General features: G+C 56.7%; 1 protein-coding gene across 4 annotated transcripts in view; it reads left to right on the top strand.

Annotated features, from left to right (window-relative positions):
• The window catches only part of MID2 (midline 2), a 62,130-nt gene that overhangs the window by 22,197 nt on the left and 18,222 nt on the right, over nt 1-21,711 (top strand). The window lies entirely within an intron of this gene.

Here is a 21,711-nt window from a genome sequence, read left to right as displayed (position 1 = left end):
TCTTTGGCTTTGTTTGTTTATTTTTCTGATGATGGTGATTGGAAACTAAAGGTCAGGAGACGAGAGCGTGATGGATGTGCAGCTTTGTGTCCTGGCTGGAGTCTGCTGCTCGTGGCAGAGTGATCCATAAAAACCCAGCCTATGGTGGAAAACATGAAAGAAAAAAGCCCCTTCTTTGGCCTCCCAGGGAAGGAGCCGTGTCCTGCCTGAAGCTCTCCCAGTTCTATGGGGAAGGAGAGGTTTCCAAGTGGTTCAGGGGTAATGGAGCTGCAGCATGACGCCTGACAAAACCCAAACCTCTTTCTGAAGTGTGCTTGTAAAGTTTCATCTCAAAATAACTCACCCTGAGTATTTCCACACTGCTGAGAATGCTGTTTTTCCTGGATAACTGGTGCATGTTCTTTGTTAACACTGGATGGAGGACTGTAGGTTTATTGGGTGCACAAGTTGAAATCTGGCTATTCCCTGATGGCATCTGCAGGCACAGAGCTGGGCCAGGGTCTTGGGGAGCTGTGAGCCCGGGGTGGAGTCAAGAGTGTTGATGTTTTAGGAGACTGACGCCTAGGTTAAAGGCAGGAGAGTGGGAATTTCTCTTCAGCCACATCTGCTTCCAGCAGCAGTGGCTCTGTTGGCACAGGCTGCTGACAGTCAGGGCCAGCAGGAAGCCACGCAGGCTGGGAGATGGAAGGATGCTTAGAGAGGGAGACAGCAGCTGGAGAGGGGGGGTTAGGAACGTGTTTTAGGAATGCTGTTTGCAACGTGAACTTGCTGGTTTTGTTTGGAATGTGCCAGGCTGGGACAGAGCAGGTTATTTACACACTGCAGGGCTGGAGGTGGGACACACGTGGTGGCTCTCCTCGCGTTCTCCTCCCAGTACAGGGACCATGAGCAGTTGTCCTCCAGTGACAGGGCTGGAGAGGAGCATGCAGTGGCATCTCTTCCCCAGCCCCTCAGGAAGCATCAATCTGCTGGCAAAAGCCAAGGGCTTGCAATTCCTGCTGTCCTCAGCCACCCCCTCCAGCTCAGGGGCTCTGGAAGTGGAGGGACGTAGGCAAACTGAGCAAAGCAAGGACTCAGCACACCTCCAGGGGCCGTGGGCAGGGCACAGGAGGCAGTGTCCCCTCACCAGGCACAGGCAGGTCTGCCCACTGCCACAGCCCGTGGGGCTCCCACGTGGCAGCACACTGCCCCTGCTTTGGTGCCATGCCAGGGGCAGATTGGGGTGCTCCTGGGGTGCTCCTGGGGTGTCCTGGGGTGTCCTGGGATGCTCCTGGGGTGTCCTGGGGTGTCCTGGGGTGCTCCTGGGGTGTCCTGGGGTGTCCTGGGGTGCTCCTGGGGTGTCCTGGGGTGTCCTGGGATGCTCCTGGGATGTTCCTGGAATGTTCCTGGGATGCTCGTGGGATGTCCTGAGGTGCTCCTGGGGTGCTCCAGGGGTGTCCTGGGGTGCTCCTGGGGTGCCCCTTGCAGTGCCACAGGTGCTGGGGTGCTGCTGCAGTTCCTTGGGGGCTGGAAGAGTCCTGGTGTTTTGCTTTAATCTTAGCAGCCAGGAGAAGAAAGGCTGGGTTTTCAGCAGAGCTGGGCTGCAGGCGGTGTGTGTGTGAGGCTGAGGTTTCCCACTGTGCAGCAGCTTGCCCAGTCCCAGGTGTGAGTCTCCACCCCAGGGCTCCCAGCACTGCCCCTGGGAGTGCCCCCTTACCCCAGGGGTCAGAGCATTTCCCGAGCTTTTCCCTCGGGAATGGCCTCTCCTTTCCCCACGGATGGTGCCACAGGCAGTGCTGGGCTTGGCAATGCCACCGAGTGCCAGTTGCTGGGGACTGAGCAGTGCTCGGAGAGGAATCTGTGCTGGGTCCCTTGGCTGCTGCTGCCCTGGAGACCGAGTGCTGGGTGTTTATTGCTGGCTTTTCTCTGTGTTTGGGCTTTCCTTGGGCACATCTCACACGCCCCCCTCGGGGGAAGCCCGCCCTGGCTCCCAGCAGCACGTCCCCATGGCTCTGCCGGTGGTTTTGGGGCTGCAAGGGCTGCCAGGACCCGCAGTTTGGGCATCTGTGTCCCTCCTCATCACCACCTCTGAGCCCTGCAACCTGCCTCAGGTTGTTATGCCTGGGAAGTAGAGAAATTACTGTCTTGAGCTCATTTTTAGCTGTTTTTCCTGATGAAATGGGAGGGAAATTTCTTGTTTCCCTTCCCACCCGGTGATAGTGTGGCCACTGGAAAAAAAATCCATATTAATGTTGAGGACTGGGGAGAGGGTACAGCAGGGTGGCACAGCCTGGGGCAGGTCCCAGGGAGGCTGAGGCTCCATCCCCAGCAGGGACCCCTTTACCCCTTGCACTGCCCCTGCCTGGGGAAGCCCAGGCCCCTGCCCAGGGCTGCATTTGCTCAGCCCCTTCCTCATCATCCCTTGTTCAAACCCAGCGTTTCTGTTTCAGCTGATGACACTCGGTTCTTAAAGCTGTGATTCTGAATTTCACAGTGTTCCTTGTCAGTCCCAGCAGGAAATATGTTTGGGACCAGTTGGGAAACAGAAGGGAAGAAAAATTACCAGAAGGGTTTTTTTTCACCCCTTTGATCTGTATTTATTTCTTTATTTATTTATTTATTAGCAGAAAGCGCAGCGAGAGCACAACTCATCTCCCACAATCTGTTTGCTGCTTGCTGGGTATTACAGAATGACACCAGCTGGGCTGGCAAAAAAGCCTTAAAAAAGAATAATCCCAAAGCCACATTAGCAATTAAACATGTCACTCCCTGAACTCTGGAGTTTAATCCGTTTTCTTCCCGCTTTCTCCTCTTCCTTTATTTATTTATTTGTTGTTTTATTCTCTCTCCCTTTGTTTCTGGTCGGAGCCTGTGCCAGATGGGGGCTGTGCCTTGGGCTGATGCTGAGATGTTTTATATTCTCCTCAGAAAGAATTCTCCTCAGGGTTTTTATATTCTCCTCAGGACTTCTATATTCTCCTCAGGGTTTTTATATTCTCCTGAGGATTCAGAGCGCTCCTGGGCGATGCTCCGCTCCGAGGGGCGTGGGGTGAGCGGTGCCCGGCTCAGAGCTCGGGCTCTGGGCTCCCAGGTGCTGCTCAGGGACTCCTCAAGGCTGGGAAGGACCTTTGAGATCCTGGAGCATCAGGCAGCAGCAGCATCACCTCATCCATCGCCACCCCGTGTCCTCCCAGCACCGACAGAGCCACCAAAACCCCTGCAGAGCTCCCTGAGAGGGCCATGGGCAGCTGCTGGGGCCACCAGGGCTCCCCACGGGCCAGCAGGAACCAGGGGCTCTTCTCCAGCTCCCCCGGGCTGGGCTGGCCTTTCCCACCCTTCCCTCCCAGCCGGTGTGAGCGCAGCAGGGGACGCAGACCCTGGCGCTGAGCTCCTCTCACTGCTGGGCTGGGGCACGGCAGAGCGGGGAGAATCAGGGAGAATGGACAGTAATAAACGTGACGGTTTTGGAGTCATTTAAATCCAAGTCATGCCCAGCCAGGGAGTTCATGGTGCAGGTCACCCACGGCTGAGCTCGGTGTCACCTTGGGTGAGGGGAGGGATCCCGCACACCTCTGGTGTGATCTGTGCTGAGTTATTTGTGCTCAAAAGCTGCTTTTTAACTGCTGGGAAACACCACCATCAAAACAGAGACATTAAATTCTGATGGGGCTGTTCCAGAGCCCGGGCTGAGGCCTCTCATGGAAGCTGCTGCTCGCTGCAGCCCTGCCAGCACATAAATCTGTGGCGTCAGAGGGAACAAAAAGTTCCCATTGGCAAAGATAGTCTGCAAAGAAAGATGAGGGAACTAATGGGAGGAAGAAAGGGAAGAAAAGCAGATTAGATCAAGGTTCAGTGAGTGACCCTCAGGGTTGGGGTCTGCCAGGAGGATCAGTGTGGGAGGGTCATTCTTGTGCCTTGACACGGTTCAGTGTTGAAAGAGTCTTTTGAGGCAGGGCTGGGGGAGCAGGAAAGGGGCAGGGGGAGCGGGCAGGGAGCAGGATTCCTGTGTCAGCCTTTCATTGTGGTAACTCAGGACCTGCTGCAGAGAATGGCCCAGGTGTCTTGGCTGATGTGGCTGATGCTCCTGGCGTGGTGGCCAAGGGCACAAAGAGGTAAGGCTGCGATTTTCCTGGATGTGGGAATTCCTGTTCCTTCCATGTACACGGTCCTCCCGAGGCATTGCTCCACTGCTGAACTTCTTTGGGAGCTGCTGCAGGGACCTTTGGGGTTCCCAGAGTCTCTCTCCCTGCCTGCTGGGGTTGGCAGTCAGTGCCCCAAGGGATGCTCTGTGCAGCTCCCTGTGCTGGTGATGCCAATCCTCTGCCCACCAGGCTGGGCCCCAGTGGGACTGCCTGGGCTGAGGGGTGCCTCTGGTTCAAGTGCCATCCCAGCTCTCCCAGGGGATTTGGGAAGCCCCTTCTTTGGGAGGAGAGGAGATGTGAGCCTCAGCTTTCTGTCAAATCAAGCATCCCAGGGCTGGTATGTGTGTTATGCTGAGACTTTGGAGAGAAGCTCAACCGTTGACTCAAATCCACTCCAAAGGCTTGGAAAACAAAAGCAAAGCGAACCCACAAGGTGTTTGTTTATATTCTGGGACTCTTGGGATTTTCCAGCCAGCCTCATGACTCCTGGGGCTCTGCCTCACTGGGATGGAATGGGAGGCCTGCGCTGGGCAGAGGGTCAGTGGACAGGGGCTGCTGTTTGCCCCTCCAGAGCCTTCCCTTGCTGCTCAGGGATGGTGGCTCCAGCCTGAGCCAGGGCTCTCCCAGGGAAACACCTGCATGCTCTTGGTCCACGCTGGGAAAGCTCCTGCACCTGGAGATGGTGTGTGGGGGTGACAGTGACAGTGTCCCCCTGGGGTGCTGCCCACAGCGCCTCAGGCTCCCCTTGACTGGCTGTGTCACCGAGCAGATCGCTTTCCTTCCTAGTGCCGAGGAGAGAGGAAGCTTTCCTTGCATCAGAAATGGACGGCTTTTTTCTGGGGAAGTGAGCAAGGGCTGAAGGGAGCTCTGCACTTCACTGGCTGCAGCTTTAGCCAAGTCTGAAGCAGCTGGAGCAGGTTTTGGCGTGAGCACTCACCCCGTGCTCAGCACGAAGGCTCCAGTGGTCCCTCCCCTCCGCGCTTCCCAGATGTTGTAACTTCTGGAAAAGTCTGCCTGGGGCTGGTTCCCGGTCTCGTTCCTGAAGGGGCAGAGAGGCTTGGGCAGCCCCAGGCAGGGGGCAGGGGGCTCTGGGGGCTGGCACATGCCTTGTTCTGGGGGCCGAGGAGGGCAGCAGGGCTCCCTGGGCATTGCCAGCGGTGTCCCGGCCCCGGGCAGGGCTGCTTGTTCCACGAGGGAAAACCTGTTCAGGCATTTTCTCTCCTGCCCGTCGCTGTAAGGCACCGGAGCTTGGCTAATCCGTGGGGCCCGAGATCTGCTGGATAAGCTGGCACTGGGATGTGCTGGAGGAGGCCGTGGGCTCAGCCCTGGGCTGGTGTGGGGCTGGGGCCTGGGCTGGTGTGGGGCTGGGGCCTGGGCTGGTGTGGGGCTGGGCCCTGGGCTGGTGTGGGGCTCAGCCCTGGGCTGGTGTGGGGCTGGGCCCTGGGCTGGTGTGGGGCTCAGCCCTGGGCTGGTGTGGGGCTGGGCCCTGGGCTGGTGTGGGGCTGGGGCCTGGGCTGGTGTGGGGCTCAGCCCTGGGCTGGTGTGGGGCTCGGCCCTGGGCTGGTGTGGGGCTGGGGCCTGGGCTGGTGTGGGGCTCAGCCCTGGGCTGGTGTGGGGCTCGGGCCTGGGCTGGTGTGGGGCTCGGCCCTGGGAGGGACCAGAGCTGTCCTGGCTGTGCAGGGGGACAGGCACGGCCTTTGCTGGCCCAGCATTTCTGCTCTGGTGGGACTGTGGGACACAAAGGCTGTGGAAGGGCAGTGTCCCCCCCATCTCTGCACTGTCCCCTCTGGCACCCCGGGCGCTGCAGGGACAGCAGGAGTCCCCAGGCAGCCCCAAGGCTCTGGCCGCAGAAGGAACTCGGAAAATGCTGTTTGTGCAGTTGCTTGGTGATGGCTTCGGTGACTTTTTGGTAGGCTTAGGCATTTTGTTTACTTTTCCAGAAGGAAAAGGGCAGAGGGATAAAGGCAGGAGGACTGGGACTCTCTGCCTGGGTGCACAAGGGGTTAAAGCCTTCTCCAGCGTTGGCGCGTTCAGCCCGAGGCTCAGTTTGTACCGAGCATCTATCTCAGCATCTCCAGCTCTGCCTTCAACAGTCTCACCCTGGCTTTACATAAGCAGCAAATCAGCCAAAATAAACGTGTCCCATCCCGGGCAGGTGCAGGCTCCCAGCGTGGGGGGTTTGCTGTGGGCCCCGAGCGCTGTCCCCGCAGCCAGGAGCTCCCCCAGCCCCGGGGCTCGGGGAGAGACTGAGGGGAGACTGAGGGGAGACTGAGGGGAGACTGAGGGGAGACTGAGGAGAGAGACTGAGGGGAGAGACTGGGGGGAGAGACTGAGGGGAGAGACTGAGTGAGAGACTGAGGGGAGAGACTGAGGGGAGAGACTGAGGGAGAGACTGAGGGGAGAGACTGAGGGGAGAGACTGAGGGGAGAGACTCAGGGGAGAGACTGAGGGGAGAGACTGAGGGGAGACTGAGGGGAGAGACTGAGGGAGAGACTGAGGGGAGAGACTGAGGGGAGAGACTCAGGGAGAGACTGAGGGAGAGACTCAGGGAGAGACTCAGGGAGAGACTCAGGGGAGAGACTGAGGAGAGAGACTGAGGAGAGACTGAGGGAGAGACTGAGGGAGAGACTGAGGGGAGAGACTCAGGGAGAGACTGAGGGGAGAGACTGAGGGGAGAGACTGAGGAGAGACTGAGGGAGAGACTCAGGGAGAGACTCAGGGGAGAGACTGAGGGGAGAGACTGAGGAGAGAGACTGAGGGAGAGACTGAGGGAGAGACTCAGGGAGAGACTCAGGGGAGAGACTGAGGGGAGAGACTGAGGGAGAGACTCAGGGAGAGACTCAGGGGAGAGACTGAGGGGAGAGACTGAGGGAGAGACTGAGGGGAGAGACTGAGGGGAGAGACTGAGGGAGAGACTGAGGGGAGAGACTGAGGGAGAGACTGAGGGAGAGACTGAGGGAGAGACTCAGGGGAGAGACTCAGGGCAGGCTCCCGGGAAAGGTGGGGTGGCCCCACGGAGGGTGGGGTGAAGGAAGGTGCCCCCGGCAGCTCTCACACACTGCTGGCAGAGTGGGTTCAGTGCAGGCACGTCCTGCAGGAAACAGGATTTGGGAGAGGTTATTTATGCAGCAGCATTCTCCACGGGCTTTACACTTCTTAGGATCGCTGAAAATCCTGAGTTGGAAGGGACCCACCCCTTCTGGCCAGATCCTCCGCTGTTTCCATCCCAATTTGTTCTTCTGCCAGGGGAGGAGAGGAAGGGAGACCCTGGCTGTGGTGTCACCCTGCAGCCCGTGCCTGGTGCTGCTCCACGCCAGCCTCTGACAGCAGGAGACAAGTGTGGATGAGAGGAGAGGCCTCCCAAGGGGCACATGGGGCTTGATTGTCCCCATTTACTCCTGCCCTGCCTTTCCCAGCAGTGGGATGTGGGTTTTTGTACCATCCTTGGGGCTCTTCTTGCTCTCTTGGGCAGGAGCACAGAAAGGCCCCAGTGGAGGAACGTTTTCATCAATGGCTCCCAGTGCTACTCTCCTCCGTGTTCAGGGCACTGAGGGAAGGTAGCAGGTTGTTCCTTCAGGCAGACAGGCTGTTCCCTCGTCAGTCCAGAACAAGGGAGGTTGCCAGGGCTGCGTGGGGATGCTCCAGGATCATCCTGGCTGTCCTTGGGGTGTCCAGGCATCTTTGGGATAGGGAGGACTTTGTGTTGCTCAGTGCTGGGCTGTGCCTTCCTGCTGCTGCTGCTGCCTGCCTCATGCCAGCTCCTGCATCGGGGTCAGGTGCCACCAGGTGCCACCAGAAGCCTCTGGGTGCTGCCAGGTGCCACCAGGTGCCACTGGGAGCCTCTGGATGCCACCAGGTGCCACTGGGAGCCTCTGGATGCCACCAGGTGCCACTGGGAGCCTCTGGGTACCATCAGTGCCGGCTGCTGTCTCTTACGGCCCCAGTGCCCGGATGCTGACAAAAGTGCAAGGGTTGCAGCTGCCTTTCAACCCTGACACTGATGTTTTGTGACAATTAATCTTGCTATTTATATCAGTCTAATTAGCAGCGTTATTAATATTATCGAGGCGCCACAGTGGTAATTATATGTCTGCTTGACATGTGCTATCAGTGCTGTTCCAATGCAGTGTGATTCCACTGACATTATCCCAACATTAGCATTGTTTGTTGTGTGCTGCAGAAGATAATTTGATGTTCCTAATCGCTGCAATCCTCATTAGCAAACTGTCCCCACGTGCCCGAGCTTTTGGGAGTGATGCCACCAAGCGGTGCGGCTTTCCCAGGGATGTTTTTCCCAGGGATGTTTCTCTGGGAAATCTTCCCCGTTTTGGGGTTCCTGTCCATCAGACTCTCCCTCAGAAGGGAGGGAATCCTTGGAAGATCCTGCCCCCAAAATAAAGCAGGTAGATCTTCGCTCTGGCATCTGCAGGAGCTTCTCTGGGGTTTTGCCTGGAAAAGGTTTTAAACAGAGAGCGATCCCTGAGTGTGGGACAGGTGAAGAGCTGTGTGTGATTCCCAATGTTCTCCCGGCTGCTGCCCGGCCCCAGCCGTGTCCCACGGCTCCAGCTCCTCCAGCTGCTGCTGCAGAGATGGGGGAAGGAATGGAAAAGCTCCTGAGTGTGCGCAGGAGCCGGATCAACAGGGAATTAAAACCCAGCTGCCAGAGCGTTTGATCAGCTTGTTTGATCATGGGAGCTGGAAGACGAATTTTCAGGGCACGCTGGGAGAGGGAAGGCTCCTGGTGCGGGCTCTGTGCTGTTTCCAGACACTGGCACCCCTGGGAAGGCTGTGCAGAAGAGGGCTGAGGAATTCAGGGGTCCTGGGGTGACTCTGGCCCTGGGTCCTGCTGGGAGGGGGCTCGGCAGGGGCTCCCTGGGACACCTGGTCCTGGTGCTCCTGACTGCCCAACCCAGCTCCTGCTGCTGGCACAGCCCTGGATGGGTGGCACAGCCCTGGATGGGTGTCACAGCCCAGAGATGGGGGTGTCACAGCCCTGGATGGGTGTCACAGCCCTGGGATCGGTGTCACAGCCCTGGGATCAGTGTCACAGCCCTGGATGGGTGTCATAGCCCAGAGATGGGATGGGTGTCACAGCCCTGGATGGGATGGGTGTCACAGCCCTGGGATGGGATGGGTGTCACAGCCCCAAGATGAATGTAGGCAGGGTGGTTTCCTTCCCTTTGGGTTTCTTACTGAGCTTTTCCAATGGGATGGTCCCTCCCCATCCTTGGACATTCTCACCCAGCACAATTTCTTCCTCCTCAGCCCTCATTCCCACTTCCAGCTCTCATCCCTTCCAGCATGGATTGTTTGATTTCAGGCTCTGCCTGTGCCCAGCTCCCAGATGGAGGAGCAGAGATGATCCACAGGGACAGGAGCTGGGTGCCAGGGCCATGGCAGGTGGCACTGAGGTGCTGACAGAGGCAGTAGAAGATGAGGAGGATGAGACCCCAAACAAACCCCAGGCTGGAACAAACAGGCAGGCTGGAGCCTGAGCCATTTGCAGACATAATTCATACATTTATTACCTGTTAATATTTTAGATTAAAGCAGTTTTCTGCAGTGTAACATTTTAAATTAAAAGTGTGTCCTGCAGTGTTTTGGCTCAGTAAAGCTGAATGCTATGTGATGCTCCCAGCACAAGTCAGGCTTGGTGTCACCCCTGTCACTTGTCACCAGCCTCTGGTGCTGAGTCTGGCTGATCTCTGCAGAATTCCCTGTGTCTCCTGCCATAATTTAAAATGCAGGAGTGTTAGCTTCACTCTCCAGCTAATTTTGTATTTGTAATTCAAACCATTTCTTCCCGGTGTTTAGGTGTGAATTCTGCTTCACAGCCACTTTATGTTTCCCTTCAGTTTGGGAGCAGGCAGATCTCAATCTCGATGTGCAGCCCAGATAGAGAGGAGGTGGGGAACAGGTACCTTCTTCAGGATCATTCCTTACTATTTACTTGAGTTTTGCTAATTTGGTGTGGGAGGTGAGATAGGAATTGAATGAAGTGATTAGTAAATCTTTGATAAACCCATTATCTGGTGAAAATCACAAAGTAGCTTTCATGATGCTGAATGGAAGCAGATGTTCTTTGGCAGTGTATGAATCTTCCATGAGTTTCTGCCTAGCACTAAAGTCCCTGCTCAGTGCGTTCCCTCTGAATTGCATCTCTTCATTTCTGCCACAGACGCTTGCTTGTTTATTAAGGGCGGATAGGAATTTGTATAAATGACTTGCCAAATCCCAGATTTCCTTTGGCAGCCTCAGATGGGTGTTTGTGCCCCTGAGATGGCTGCTTGGAGCCTGTGGAACCCCAGCCATGGCCTGGGCCAGGTGTCCCAGGTGCCCTGGGATGGTCCCAGGCTCTGTGCCAGGGCTTTGCCCAATGAAACTCCCCTGGCTGTGAATCACCCAGAGAACCTCAGAGGGCCAGGAGGAAACTTTGATGGGAAAAGTGTTTGTTGATGCTCTTTCAGGTAGTTTGTCCTCTTCTGCCTTCAGTAATTGTTGGTGACACTGAATCTCCTGCTGCACGCCGTGTACCTCACATCAGTGCGTGTCAGGCTCTATCCCTGGAAATTCCGTCTCGGAATTCTCACACACCCTGTAAGTATTCATTCCAAAGGGCTCTTCCCAGCAGACACCTGCAGCAGTTAGCATGATTGCAGTGTCCTCAGAGCACCCCTGGAGACTGCTGTTCACTGGAGGTGGTGTCATTCCCTGTCCTGCCCTGCCTTTCCCTGCCCTTTTCCTTCCCTCCCCTCCCCTCCTCTCCCCTCCCCTCCTCTCCTCTCTTTTGAGGAAAACTTTGATGGTGTTCTTTGCCTACCATGTATTCACAGAACTCCTTCAAAAGGCACAGCTTCTTTCTACCAGTCAGCTCTTCCAAGAGGATATACATATTTATGGAATGAAGCATTATCTATCTTTTATACTTGGAGAGGCTTTTGTTCACTTCAGAGCCAGCAGTGCCAGGGTGCTGGCTCATGCCTGGCAGTCGCTCCTCAAACACTCTCAAGATGTCTCCTGGTCTGATCTCTCCTCGAGCTGTGTCGTTGTTGGTTTATCTCTGGTTATCCCTCTGCCTTTGACAGCCCCTCCTGGCCCGTGCTGTGTTCTGCTTTCGAATCCTTCCCCGTGCCTGCGATTGTTGCTCTGTCTCAGGCTGTTGTGCCTGTCCTTGGGGACCTTCCCAGGGCTGTGGGTGACTCCTGGGGGCCTGGGCTGGCCCTGGGGTTTGCTGTGCCCCTCTCCCCTGAGGTGGGGGGCTCAGGACCCCGAGAGCCATCACCCCTGGGGGTGCAGGGTGTGTGGCAGGGCTTGCTGCACCCCGCTGGCCTCAGCACCTGGAGGATGTTGGGAGGGATCTGCACTGGAAGGATCAGCACTCGGATCCCCCAGCTCCAGCTCCAGCATCCCCAAGAGGCAGAGGAGGAACTGGCTCCCCTGCAGCCCCACAGAGGGATCCCCCCGTGCAGGAGGGGCTTTGGGCATCGTCCCCACGGCCACAGTGACACAGAGGGGTGACAGATGAGTCCCTCTGGCTGCACAGGAGAGCAGAAACCCGAGAGGATGGAAGGCTGAGACTGAAGGAGCAGGTGGACATCTGCAGTGTCTTCTTTAGGTTTATTTTCTCTCTCTCAGTTTTTGTGGTTTCATCCCTGTGGCAGAATGAAACAGGACGATTGTTAATAGCTTACTTTTGTGACAGAAGGGGGTTTTCAGGAATTCCAGCGACACTCTGCTCCACTGGGGACAGCTGAGCTGCTCCCTGGGTTCCTCCCAGAATGAGCCCTGGGGTGTTCAGGGGCTGTGGGGCTGCTGGGGGCTCTGGTTCTTGTGCTCACCATCACCCATCCTGCAGTGAGCTCGGAGGGGCAGGGGGGATGTTCCCCAGCCCTTCCACCCCTCGGGCTGTGCAGCTGGGCTGGTGCCTACAGCACAGAACCAGAAAATGACCCCTCTCTAACTCCTGCTTTGGAAGGAACCGGGAATTACTCACTGCAGAAAAATTCCTGGAAAAAGGCATTGCTTGGAGCGCTGGAAGTCTTTTCCTTCCACTCTGTCTTTTTAAAGGAATAAATAAAAATAGTGGGAAATGTGCAAATACACCCTGGGCTCACTGTAGTTTGGGAATTTTTTATAGCAAATGTAGCACATTTAATAAGATGTCTGAAAATCACATTCTTTTAAGCTGAAAAACACACGGCCTGAACTGGGGAGTAAAATCTTGGTGTTTAACTAGGACAGCTCCAACAAACAGAGCGTGCTTACATGACTTCAGGAGTGAAAACTGGCTTGTCACAGTCAGGATGAATTTAATAAAAGATTTAAACGATTTTCAATACTTCTGTAATGATACAGAAAACCAGGATAATATCCAAGTGGAGGAGAATGGCTTTGGACAGATTGAAGCACATAAAGACTGAAGGACCTCGATCAGCCATTCACATTTCTGCCAGGAGGAAGCAGAAGCTGCCCCTGGGTCCCTGGCAGTGCCCAAGGCCAGGCTGGAGCACCTGGGACAGTGGAAGGTGTCCCTGCCATGGCAGGGGGGGCTCTGGGTCAGCTTTAAGGTCCCTCTCAGCCCAAACCATTCTGGGATTCCCTGATTCTGGTGGGTGCCTGGGGAGCTGGGGGAGCTGCCCAGGAGCAGACACTGCCTGGGGTGAGGCAGTGCAGGCATTAAAGTGTCCCCTGCAGGCTGCTGGCTGTGCTGGGAGAGCTGCTGTGGTCACACAGCCGTGTGCAGGGGCTCAGCTGCCTCCCCATGGCCTGCGGTGCCTGGCAGGACCTGGCCCACAATGTCCTGGCTGATGAGGAGGGATGCAGGCAGGGAACAGCCCAGAGCTGCCGTGCCCTGGCACAGGGATGAAGGAATGAAGGGAGCCAGCCTCTGCTGGAAGCGTGTTTGGTAGAAGTGTGGAAGCTGGGCTTGTCTTTGGGCAGCTCCTGCTTCTCCCTCCCGGTTCCAGGAGCTGCAGGAATGTGCTGTGCTCTGCCAGGCCTCTGCCTTGTGCTGAGCTTCTGCTGGAGCTGCACTCTTAGGATGCAGGAGAAGGTCTGGTCACCCAGTAACAGCGAGTGGGGCAGCAGCTTTGTTCCCATCCTCTCTCTCATTATAGCCAGGAAAACAGCTGTTGGGAGGAAGGGGTTAAAACCAGAAGATTTGGTGAGGAGGAATACTTCTGCTCAAAGTGACCTTGCAGCTGGGGATGCTAAGAACATCAGTGTGGGAAAACTCCATTTATTATGCGAGTTTTGTTCATCCTCTGCCTGTTTTGAGAGGTACAATTCCTGTGTAGGGGTAACACTCTGACAGACATGCTGGAGCCTCCTGCTGGGAGACAGAGATCATAAAAGCACAGCCTTGTGATAAACTGCATGTGCACAAAGCCCTCTGATATATTGGGGCAGGCAGCCCTGCCTCCTGGATGAGCTGAGCTAAAGGAGCAGGGTCAGAGCAGTGGCAGAGCAGTGGCACAGCAGGGTCAGAGCAGTGGCAGAGCAGTGTCCTGTGTGTCTGTATGGCTGCTGAGTGAGCTGAGCCTGGCAGAGCAGTATTAGAGCAGTGTCAGTGTCAGAGCAGTGTCAGTGTCAGAGCAGTGTCAGAGCAGTGTCAGTGTCAGAACAGTGTCAGTGTCAGGGTCAGAGCAGTGTCAGTGTCAGAGCAGTGTCAGTGTCAGAGCAGTGTCAGTGTCAGAGCAGTGTCAGTATCAGGGTCAGAGCAGGGTCAGTGTCAGTGTCAGAGCAGTGTCAGTGTCAGAGCAGTGTCAGTGTCAGAGCAGTGTCAGTGTCAGTGTCAGAGCAGTGTCAGTGTCAGAGCAGGGTCAGTGTCAGAACAGTGTCAGTGTCAGAACAGTGTCAGTGTCAGTGTCAGAGCAGTGTCAGTGTCAGAGCAGGGTCAGTGTCAGAGCAGGGTCAGTGTCAGAACAGTGTCAGTGTCAGAACAGTGTCAGTGTCAGTGTCAGAGCAGTGTCAGTGTCAGAGCAGGGTCAGTGTCAGAGCAGGGTCAGTGTCAGAGCAGTGTCAGTGTCAGAGCAGTGTCAGTGTCACTGTCAGAGCAGTGTCAGGGTCAGAGCAGTGTCAGTGTCAGAACAGTGTCAGTGTCAGTGTCAGAGCAGTGTCAGTGTCAGAGCAGGGTCAGTGTCAGAGCAGGGTCAGTGTCAGTGTCAGAGCAGTGTCAGTGTCAGAGCAGTGTCAGTGTCAGTGTCAGAGCAGTGTCAGTGTCAGAGCAGTGTCAGTGTCAGAGCAGTGTCAGGGTCAGAGCAGTGTCAGTGTCAGTGTCAGAGCAGTGTCAGAGCAGTGTCAGAGCAGTGTCAGTGTCAGAGCAGTGTCAGGGTCAGAGCAGTGTCAGTGTCAGAGCAGTGTCAGTGTCAGAGCAGTGTCAGTGTCAGTGTCAGAGCAGTGTCAGTGTCAGAGCAGTGTCAGTGTCAGAGCAGTGTCAGTGTCAGAGCAGTGTCAGTGTCAGAGCAGTGTCAGTGTCAGAGCAGTGTCAGTGTCAGTGTCAGAGCAGTGTCAGTGTCAGAGCAGTGTCAGGGTCAGAGCAGTGTCAGTGTCAGAGCAGTGTCAGTGTCAGAGCAGTGTCAGAGCAGTGTCAGTGTCAGAGCAGTGTCAGTGTCAGAGCAGTGTCAGAGCAGTGTCAGTGTCAGAGCAGGGTCAGTGTCAGGGTCAGAGCAGTGTCAGTGTCAGTGTCAGAGCAGTGTCAGTGTCAGAGCAGTGTCAGTGTCAGAGCAGGGTCAGTGTCAGTGTCAGAGCAGTGTCAGAGCAGTGTCAGTGTCAGAGCAGGGTCAGTGTCAGTGTCAGAGCAGTGTCAGAGCAGTGTCAGTGTCAGAGCAGTGTCAGAGCAGTGTCAGAGCAGTGTCAGTGTCAGAGCAGGGTCAGTGTCAGAGCAGTGTCAGTGTCAGAGCAGTGTCAGTGTCAGTGTCAGAGCAGTGTCAGAGCAGTGTCAGTGTCAGAGCAGTGTCAGTGTCAGAGCAGTGTCAGTGTCAGAGCAGTGTCAGGGTCAGAGCAGTGTCAGTGTCAGAGCAGTGTCAGTGTCAGAGCAGTGTCAGTGTCAGTGTCAGAGCAGGGTCAGTGTCAGTGTCAGAGCAGGGTCAGTGTCAGAGCAGTGTCAGTGTCAGAGCAGTGTCAGAGCAGTGTCAGTGTCAGAGCAGTGTCAGTGTCAGAGCAGGGTCAGTGTCAGAGCAGGGTCAGGGTCAGAGCAGTGTCAGTGTCAGAGCAGTGTCAGTGTCAGAGCAGTGTCAGTGTCAGAGCAGTGTCAGTGTCAGAGCAGGGTCAGGGTCAGAGCAGTGTCAGTGTCAGAGCAGTGTCAGTGTCAGAGCAGTGTCAGTGTCAGAGCAGTGTCAGAGCAGTGTCAGTGTCAGAGCAGTGTCAGTGTCAGAGCAGGGTCAGGGTCAGAGCAGTGTCAGTGTCAGAGCAGTGTCAGTGTCAGAGCAGGGTCAGGGTCAGAGCAGTGTCAGTGTCAGAGCAGTGTCAGTGTCAGAGCAGTGTCGGTGTCAGTGTCAGAGCAGTGTCAGTGTCAGAGCAGTGTCAGTGTCAGAGCAGGGTCAGTGTCAGAGCAGGGTCAGGGTCAGAGCAGTGTCCTGTGTGTGTGTGGCTGCTGGGTGAGCTGAGCTAAAGGAGCAGTGTCCCTGTGTGTGTGTGTGTGTCCCCAGCATTGTTAGCAGGGGATGACACACATCTGCTCCTGGCATTTCCTGTGTGCTTTGGTGTCTTTCTGGTTACCTGTGTGTTCTGATTCCCCCAGGAGCCCGGTGGGGCTTGCCCAGGAGCAGCTGGTGTGGCCCAGCTCCAGCAGCAGAGCTTTTCCAGCAGCACCTGCCCTTCCTCTTGTCCCTGCAGGAGGAGCGTGGCCGTGCCAGCACTCCCAGGTGTTCGGGCTCTTACAGCATTTTGCCTGAAGGATTATTTTGGGAAGCAAAGCCCCTGCTGCTGTTCAGCAGCACAGGGACAGGGGTGAAGGAGGAGCAGGGAATGTGCACCCTGGAGCCCAGCACAAACCAAAACAATGCTCAGACCAAGTCTGCAACTAATCAGCGACTTTGGAGACACAACAGCATTAAACTAACTCCTGTGACTTTTCCCCAGGACAGCTTTGATTTACAGCAGCAGCAGCACTCCCCAGGTTGTCTGTAGGAGCAGGAACATTTGGTCACATTCCTGGTAGCAGAGGCCAAGGAGTGAGGAGTTGGGAGGGGAGTGGGACCCCAGGTCACTCCCTCCACAGGTGATGGAGCAAGTTTTACCTGCAGCCGTTTCTGTCCCCTCATTTCTTCAGTTGAGATGTGCCCCAGAAGGGCAGGAGCTCTGCAGGCCTAATTCAATGCTAAATTAACCCAAGATGAGTGGTGCTGGTGCTGGTGCTGGTGGCCCATAGGAGTGTGTGACACCTCCCCGTGGGCGAGGCAGCTGCATGGCAGATCCCGAGGGTGCTTTTAGCTCCTGTGGTGGGACAAGCAACAGGTTTGCTCCCCAAAAGCAGGCAGGCTGGGGTGATGCTGGTTGGCTCAGCCCAAGAGATGATGCTGCAGAAGAGGCAGCAAGACACAAATCCAGGATGTGCTGACTTGGCAGCAGCACATGCTGCGCCTGCAAATCCCACTCTCCACTCACCCTGTTTGCTCGGGGTTTGCTGCTTTAGTTTTTCCCTCAATTTAAATTCCCAAGGAGACACAAGACACAGCAAGTGCTGATGCAGCCCACACTGGAATGCTGTGTGGAGGAGCACGGATCCCACCTGCCTGCCCCAGCCCCTGCTCAGCCCAGCACAGCTGCTCCTACGGGCTCTTGACATCCCATTTACAGATTGGAGCACGGCCACTGGAGTGCTGGATTTACCCCACTGTGAGCAGGGTCCAGCCCTAGGTGTTGCCAGGCTGGGATTGCCCTGTGCCTCCTGCCAGCTGAGGGCCTGGGGCCGCCCCAGTGGCTCTGGGGACGTGTCTGCAGCGCTGTGTGTGGGTGACTCCCTGCACAGGGCTCGTGTGCTGGGAGCCCTGGCTGTGACAAACCCACCCCACCTGCATCCCCAGCCCTGCTCCCCTCCAGAGCTGCTTCCAGCTGAGAAAAAGAGCCAGTCAGGGTTTGAGCCTAACAGATCATCAGGGATCAAAGCTGATGAATGGGTTTGGAGCTGCTCTTTATTGCTCACCCCAGGGGTGTTGGTGGGGTGCATCCCCCGGTCCCCATCCCCTCCGTGCTGGGGGTCACGGCCAGAGCCCCTTGGCCTGGCCCAGGCTCTGTCTCTTGGCCCCTGAGCACCACCAGAGCCCCCCCAGCCCCTTTCCCCCTGCCTGGGCTCTGGGGCAGCTCTGCCAGTGGGGCAGCAGCAGCCCCGAATGCTGGCAGAGCTTTCAGCTCTTGCTCAGTCTGTTTTGCTCCAGACTTGAAATGCATTAGTGTCACACGTGGCAGCTCAGTCCTGTCTCTTTGTCACTCGTCCCCTTGTCTAGGGACATTGTCTCAGCCAAGCCCAGTAGCTGACTGGCTTTGCATATTTTTCCCCAAAGTTTTTTTATTCTTGGTGGTAGGAATTGATTCTAAACACAGAATTGTGGAATCACAGAGTGGTTTGGGTTAAAAGAGACATTAAGCTCATCTTGTTCTACCCCTCTTCCTGGGCAGGGACACCTCCCACTGTCCCAGCTGCTCCAGCCCCAGTGTCCAGCCTGGCCTGGGACATTCCAGGGGTCCAGGGGCAGCCCCAGCTGCTCTGGGCACCTGTGCCAGGGCCTGCCCACCCTGCCAGGGAACAATTCCTTCCATGAATCCAGCCAAAATGTCCCCTCTTGCAGCTGGAATCACCTGGCTGTGTTCAGCCCCTGGGCATCCTTGGGAAGGGGAGGTGGGAGCAGCGCTGGGCTCTGGACCTGCGGTGGCCACGGAGAGGAGCCTGATGTGTGCAGTGCTCTCAGTGCCTTGGAAGTGTCCAGGGCCGGGCTGGACAGGGCTTGGGGTACCCTGGGATAGTGGAAGGTGTCCCTGGGGGTTGTGTGAGATGAGCTTTATGCTCCCTTCCAAACTGTTCTGTGATTTTAGTTTGGCAGCACGGAGGCAGCTGCCCGTGGAGTGAGAGGATGCTGCACCCACCCCACTGGCACTGTCCTGCTCCAGAATCCCCTCAGAGCAGATGGGGCTGGAGGGACCCTGCTGCAGCTCACCCTGTCCAGTGCTGCTTCCCCAGAAAGCTGCCCCAGCATTCCTGAGACAAACCAGTCAGTTCTGCCATCCCCACAGGGGTGCCTGGGGCAGGCTCAGTGCAGGGCAGAGCTGGGACAGGGACAGGACAGGACAGGGACAGGGACAGGACAGGGACAGGGGCAGGGACAGGACAGGACAGGGACAGGCACAGGGACAGGGACAGGGACAGGGACAGGGACAGGGACAGGGACAGGGACAGGGACAGGGACAGGGACAGGACAGGGACAGGGACAGGGACAGGGACAGGGACAGGACAGGGACAGGGACAGGGACAGGGACAGGGACAGGACAGGGACAGGGACAGGGACAGGGACAGGGACAGGACAGGGACAGGACAGGGACAGGGACAGGGACAGGACAGGGACAGGACAGGGACAGGGACAGGGACAGGGACAGGGACAGGGACAGGACAGGGACAGGGACAGGGACAGGACAGGGACAGGGACAGGGACAGGGATAGGGACAGGGACGTGGGTGGAAGTTCCCACTGATCACAGCTGCCTCGTGCTGTCACCAGCCTTGTGCTTTCCAAAACGAGCGGCTCCCTCAGGAGCTCCTTGGCAGGCTCCTGCTGCCCTGGGCGATGTCCTGGTGACATCTGCCTTCCCTGTGCTGCTCCAGAACAGTCAGAGGCAGCAGTGGGAATCCTGCCCCGTGCTGGGAGCTGCCAGCCCGTCCCCAGCCAGGGGCCTGCCTGCATCCTCAGCGTGGCAGGGATCCCAGAGGGCCACTGCAGGTCCCCTGCCCTGTCAGGGGAGGCTGGTGAGCGCTGCTGGCTTCCAGGAACTGGTTTTCCTGACGCTTGGGCATGCAGGGAGCACTTTGGGGTGGGTTTGACTCGGTGCCTGCACGTGGGTTTGTGCATGCACATGTGATTTGTGTTTGTGGTGTGCAGGAGGATCAGGGCAGGGATTCACCTCCATTACTGGAAGTGATTACAAATGAACAGGGGCAATGAGAAAAGCCCTGAGTAAATCACACCAAGTATCACTCTCCAGTTTTGGCCGTCTTCCCATGAAGATAAATGCAGAAACCTGTCTGGGGTAAGGCAGAGCCAAGGGACAGCCTCTGTGCCATGGTGCCAGGCTGAGTGTCGCCCCTCGGAGCTGAGGGATGGCAGCAGCCACCCAGCCAGAGGAGAGTGTAGGCAGCTGGCTGGGGATGGATCTGTCGTGCAGGGAAGGGGTGCAGTGCTGAGCTGTTGCAGTTGTGGAGGGTTTGATCCTGTGGCTCCTCCGTGCTGGGGATGGGGCAGGTTCAGCCCCTGTCCCAAGGTGTCTGGGCACTTCCCGCTGTCCCTGGCTGACCCACGGAGCACCAGTGGCTCCTGCTCAAGGCCTTTTTCTCACTTGTCTCCCCAGCTGCAGAGAAATCACCTATTTGCATTTCAGGACAGAAGGTGGAGGTTTGGGGAAATGACGGGCATTTTATAAAGCAATTAAAACCCAACCCCTGTAATTGCTGTAATTTATATACACCTACAGAATAACCAGCTGGTGTGATCCAGGCTTGAAGCCCATTTTATTTGTTTCAGCACGTCAGACAGATGGAAACATTGCATCTGTGTTTTCCTGGGGTGCAGAGGGGCTGGCAGGGAGGCTCTGAGGGCAGGGGAGCAGCAGAGGGCTGTGGGAGCATCGCTGACACCAGAACAGCGCCTCTGATTGCCACAGAGGATGTGTGCTGAAGGGATTGGTGCTGGGGACAGGGCTTGGGTGTGCTTGTGGAGTGATGGAAAACTTGGGATGTGCAAATGGGGTGTGGGCACGTGTGCTTCAAAGCTGTGCCTCAGCCCCCGGCCTCATCGCAGCCGGGAGGATGAAAGGAGATTGGTGCAGTTCAAAGCTGCAGCCACGCTGGTGACGAGGGAGGTAATTAGCAAGTGAAATGTTCCTTGCTGTAGTGGAATGATGTTTGTAATATTGGGCTGTGAGGAGAGGGGGGTGGGAGCAGCTGGCTGTTCATTATCCATCCAGCCCCACTCTGCAAACCCTTCTGCCATAACCGAGGCTCCCCGGGTTTTATTCCATTTCTCCAGCCTGTTCCTGCCTTCTGCCTTTCTCGCCCTGGGCCGGCGTTTTCAGGGCTGCAGACGAGCTCGGGGTATTTTGGGAGGCAGTGTTTTTCAGGAGTGAGTGCTCTGCCTGTGACTCGAGTTCTCCTGCCTCAGGAGCCCCAGCTGCCCATCTGTGCGGAGAGGGGCCGTGTTTCTGGGCCTGCTGGAGTCAGGTGAAAGCCTCAGACTGCAGTTCCTACCTGCAGAAGAATGAACCACCTCAGGGACCCTCTTCCAGCCCTGGAGCTTAAAATATTGATGGGTATCATTTCCTGACAAGCGCTGCAACAGGTGCCGAGTGCTTTGTTATAAAACAAAGTGCAGCTGCCAGAGCCGTGTCTCTGAACTCGTTAGCACCCACAAGCTGTGTTCCCACAGGGTGTGGCCCTCCCCTCAAGTGGGGTCTGCACCCCTGCTTCACTGGATCCCTCCCTGAACCGTGCAGCCTGTGGGCACCAAAGCAGGCCCAGGCATCCCTGTCCTCTCGGGTCCTGATCCACAGGCAGAGATCTGCTGGCAGAGATCTGCTTGTGATCCACTGGCCATGATCTGCTGGCAGAGATCTGCTTGTGATCCACTGGCCATGATCTGCTGCCTGTGATCCACTGGCCATGATCTGCTGCCTGTGATCCACTGGCCATGATCTGCTGCCTGTGATCCACTGGCCATGATCTGCTGGCCCAGATCCACTGGCCATGATCTGCTGGCCCAGATCCACTGGCCATGATCTGCTGCCTGTGATCCACTGGCCATGATCTGCTGCCTGTGATCCACTGGCCATGATCTGCTGCCTGTGATCCACTGGCCATGATCTGCTGGCCCAGATCCACTGGCCATGATCTGCTGGCTGTGATCCACTGGCCATGATCTGCTGCCTGTGATCCACTGGCCATGATCTGCTGGCTGATTCCTGCTCAGGTGAGCCAAGGGCAGCGTGGCTGGGCACTGAGGGGCTCAGTGCAGCTGAGCTCTCCCTGCCTGTGCCTTGGTAGCTCCAGATGAAGAGGAGACATCCCTCTCCCACGGCTCATCAGGCTTTTGTTCACCTCCCTCACCCCTGGCAGAACAAAACTGATGATGAAAATAGTCAAAATTCTCTCTCCAAAGGAGTGGCAAAGGGTAGGCAGCCACGCTGTCCTGTCCAGCTGGTGACACCCCAGGGCCACCGTGGGGCTGGCTCGGTGTCTCCCCGAGGCAGGAGCCACCGAGGACCCCCAGAGCCTTTGCCCAAAGTCTTTGCAGTGTTCCTCCCTCAGGCCGTGTGCAGGGACAGGGCCTCGGTTGCTGGCAGGGGACTGGGGACACTCCAGCATTGCTGATCTCTGTGTTTTTCCTCTTTCT

This window comes from Pseudopodoces humilis, chromosome 15 (assembly GCF_049639895.1).
Source record: "Pseudopodoces humilis isolate 2021_Gansu_Grassland_sample_001 chromosome 15, ASM4963989v1, whole genome shotgun sequence".
NCBI lineage: Eukaryota > Metazoa > Chordata > Aves > Passeriformes > Paridae > Pseudopodoces > Pseudopodoces humilis.
The sequence above is the reverse complement of the archived record's forward strand: the minus strand, read 5'-3'. Positions and strand labels throughout refer to the sequence as shown.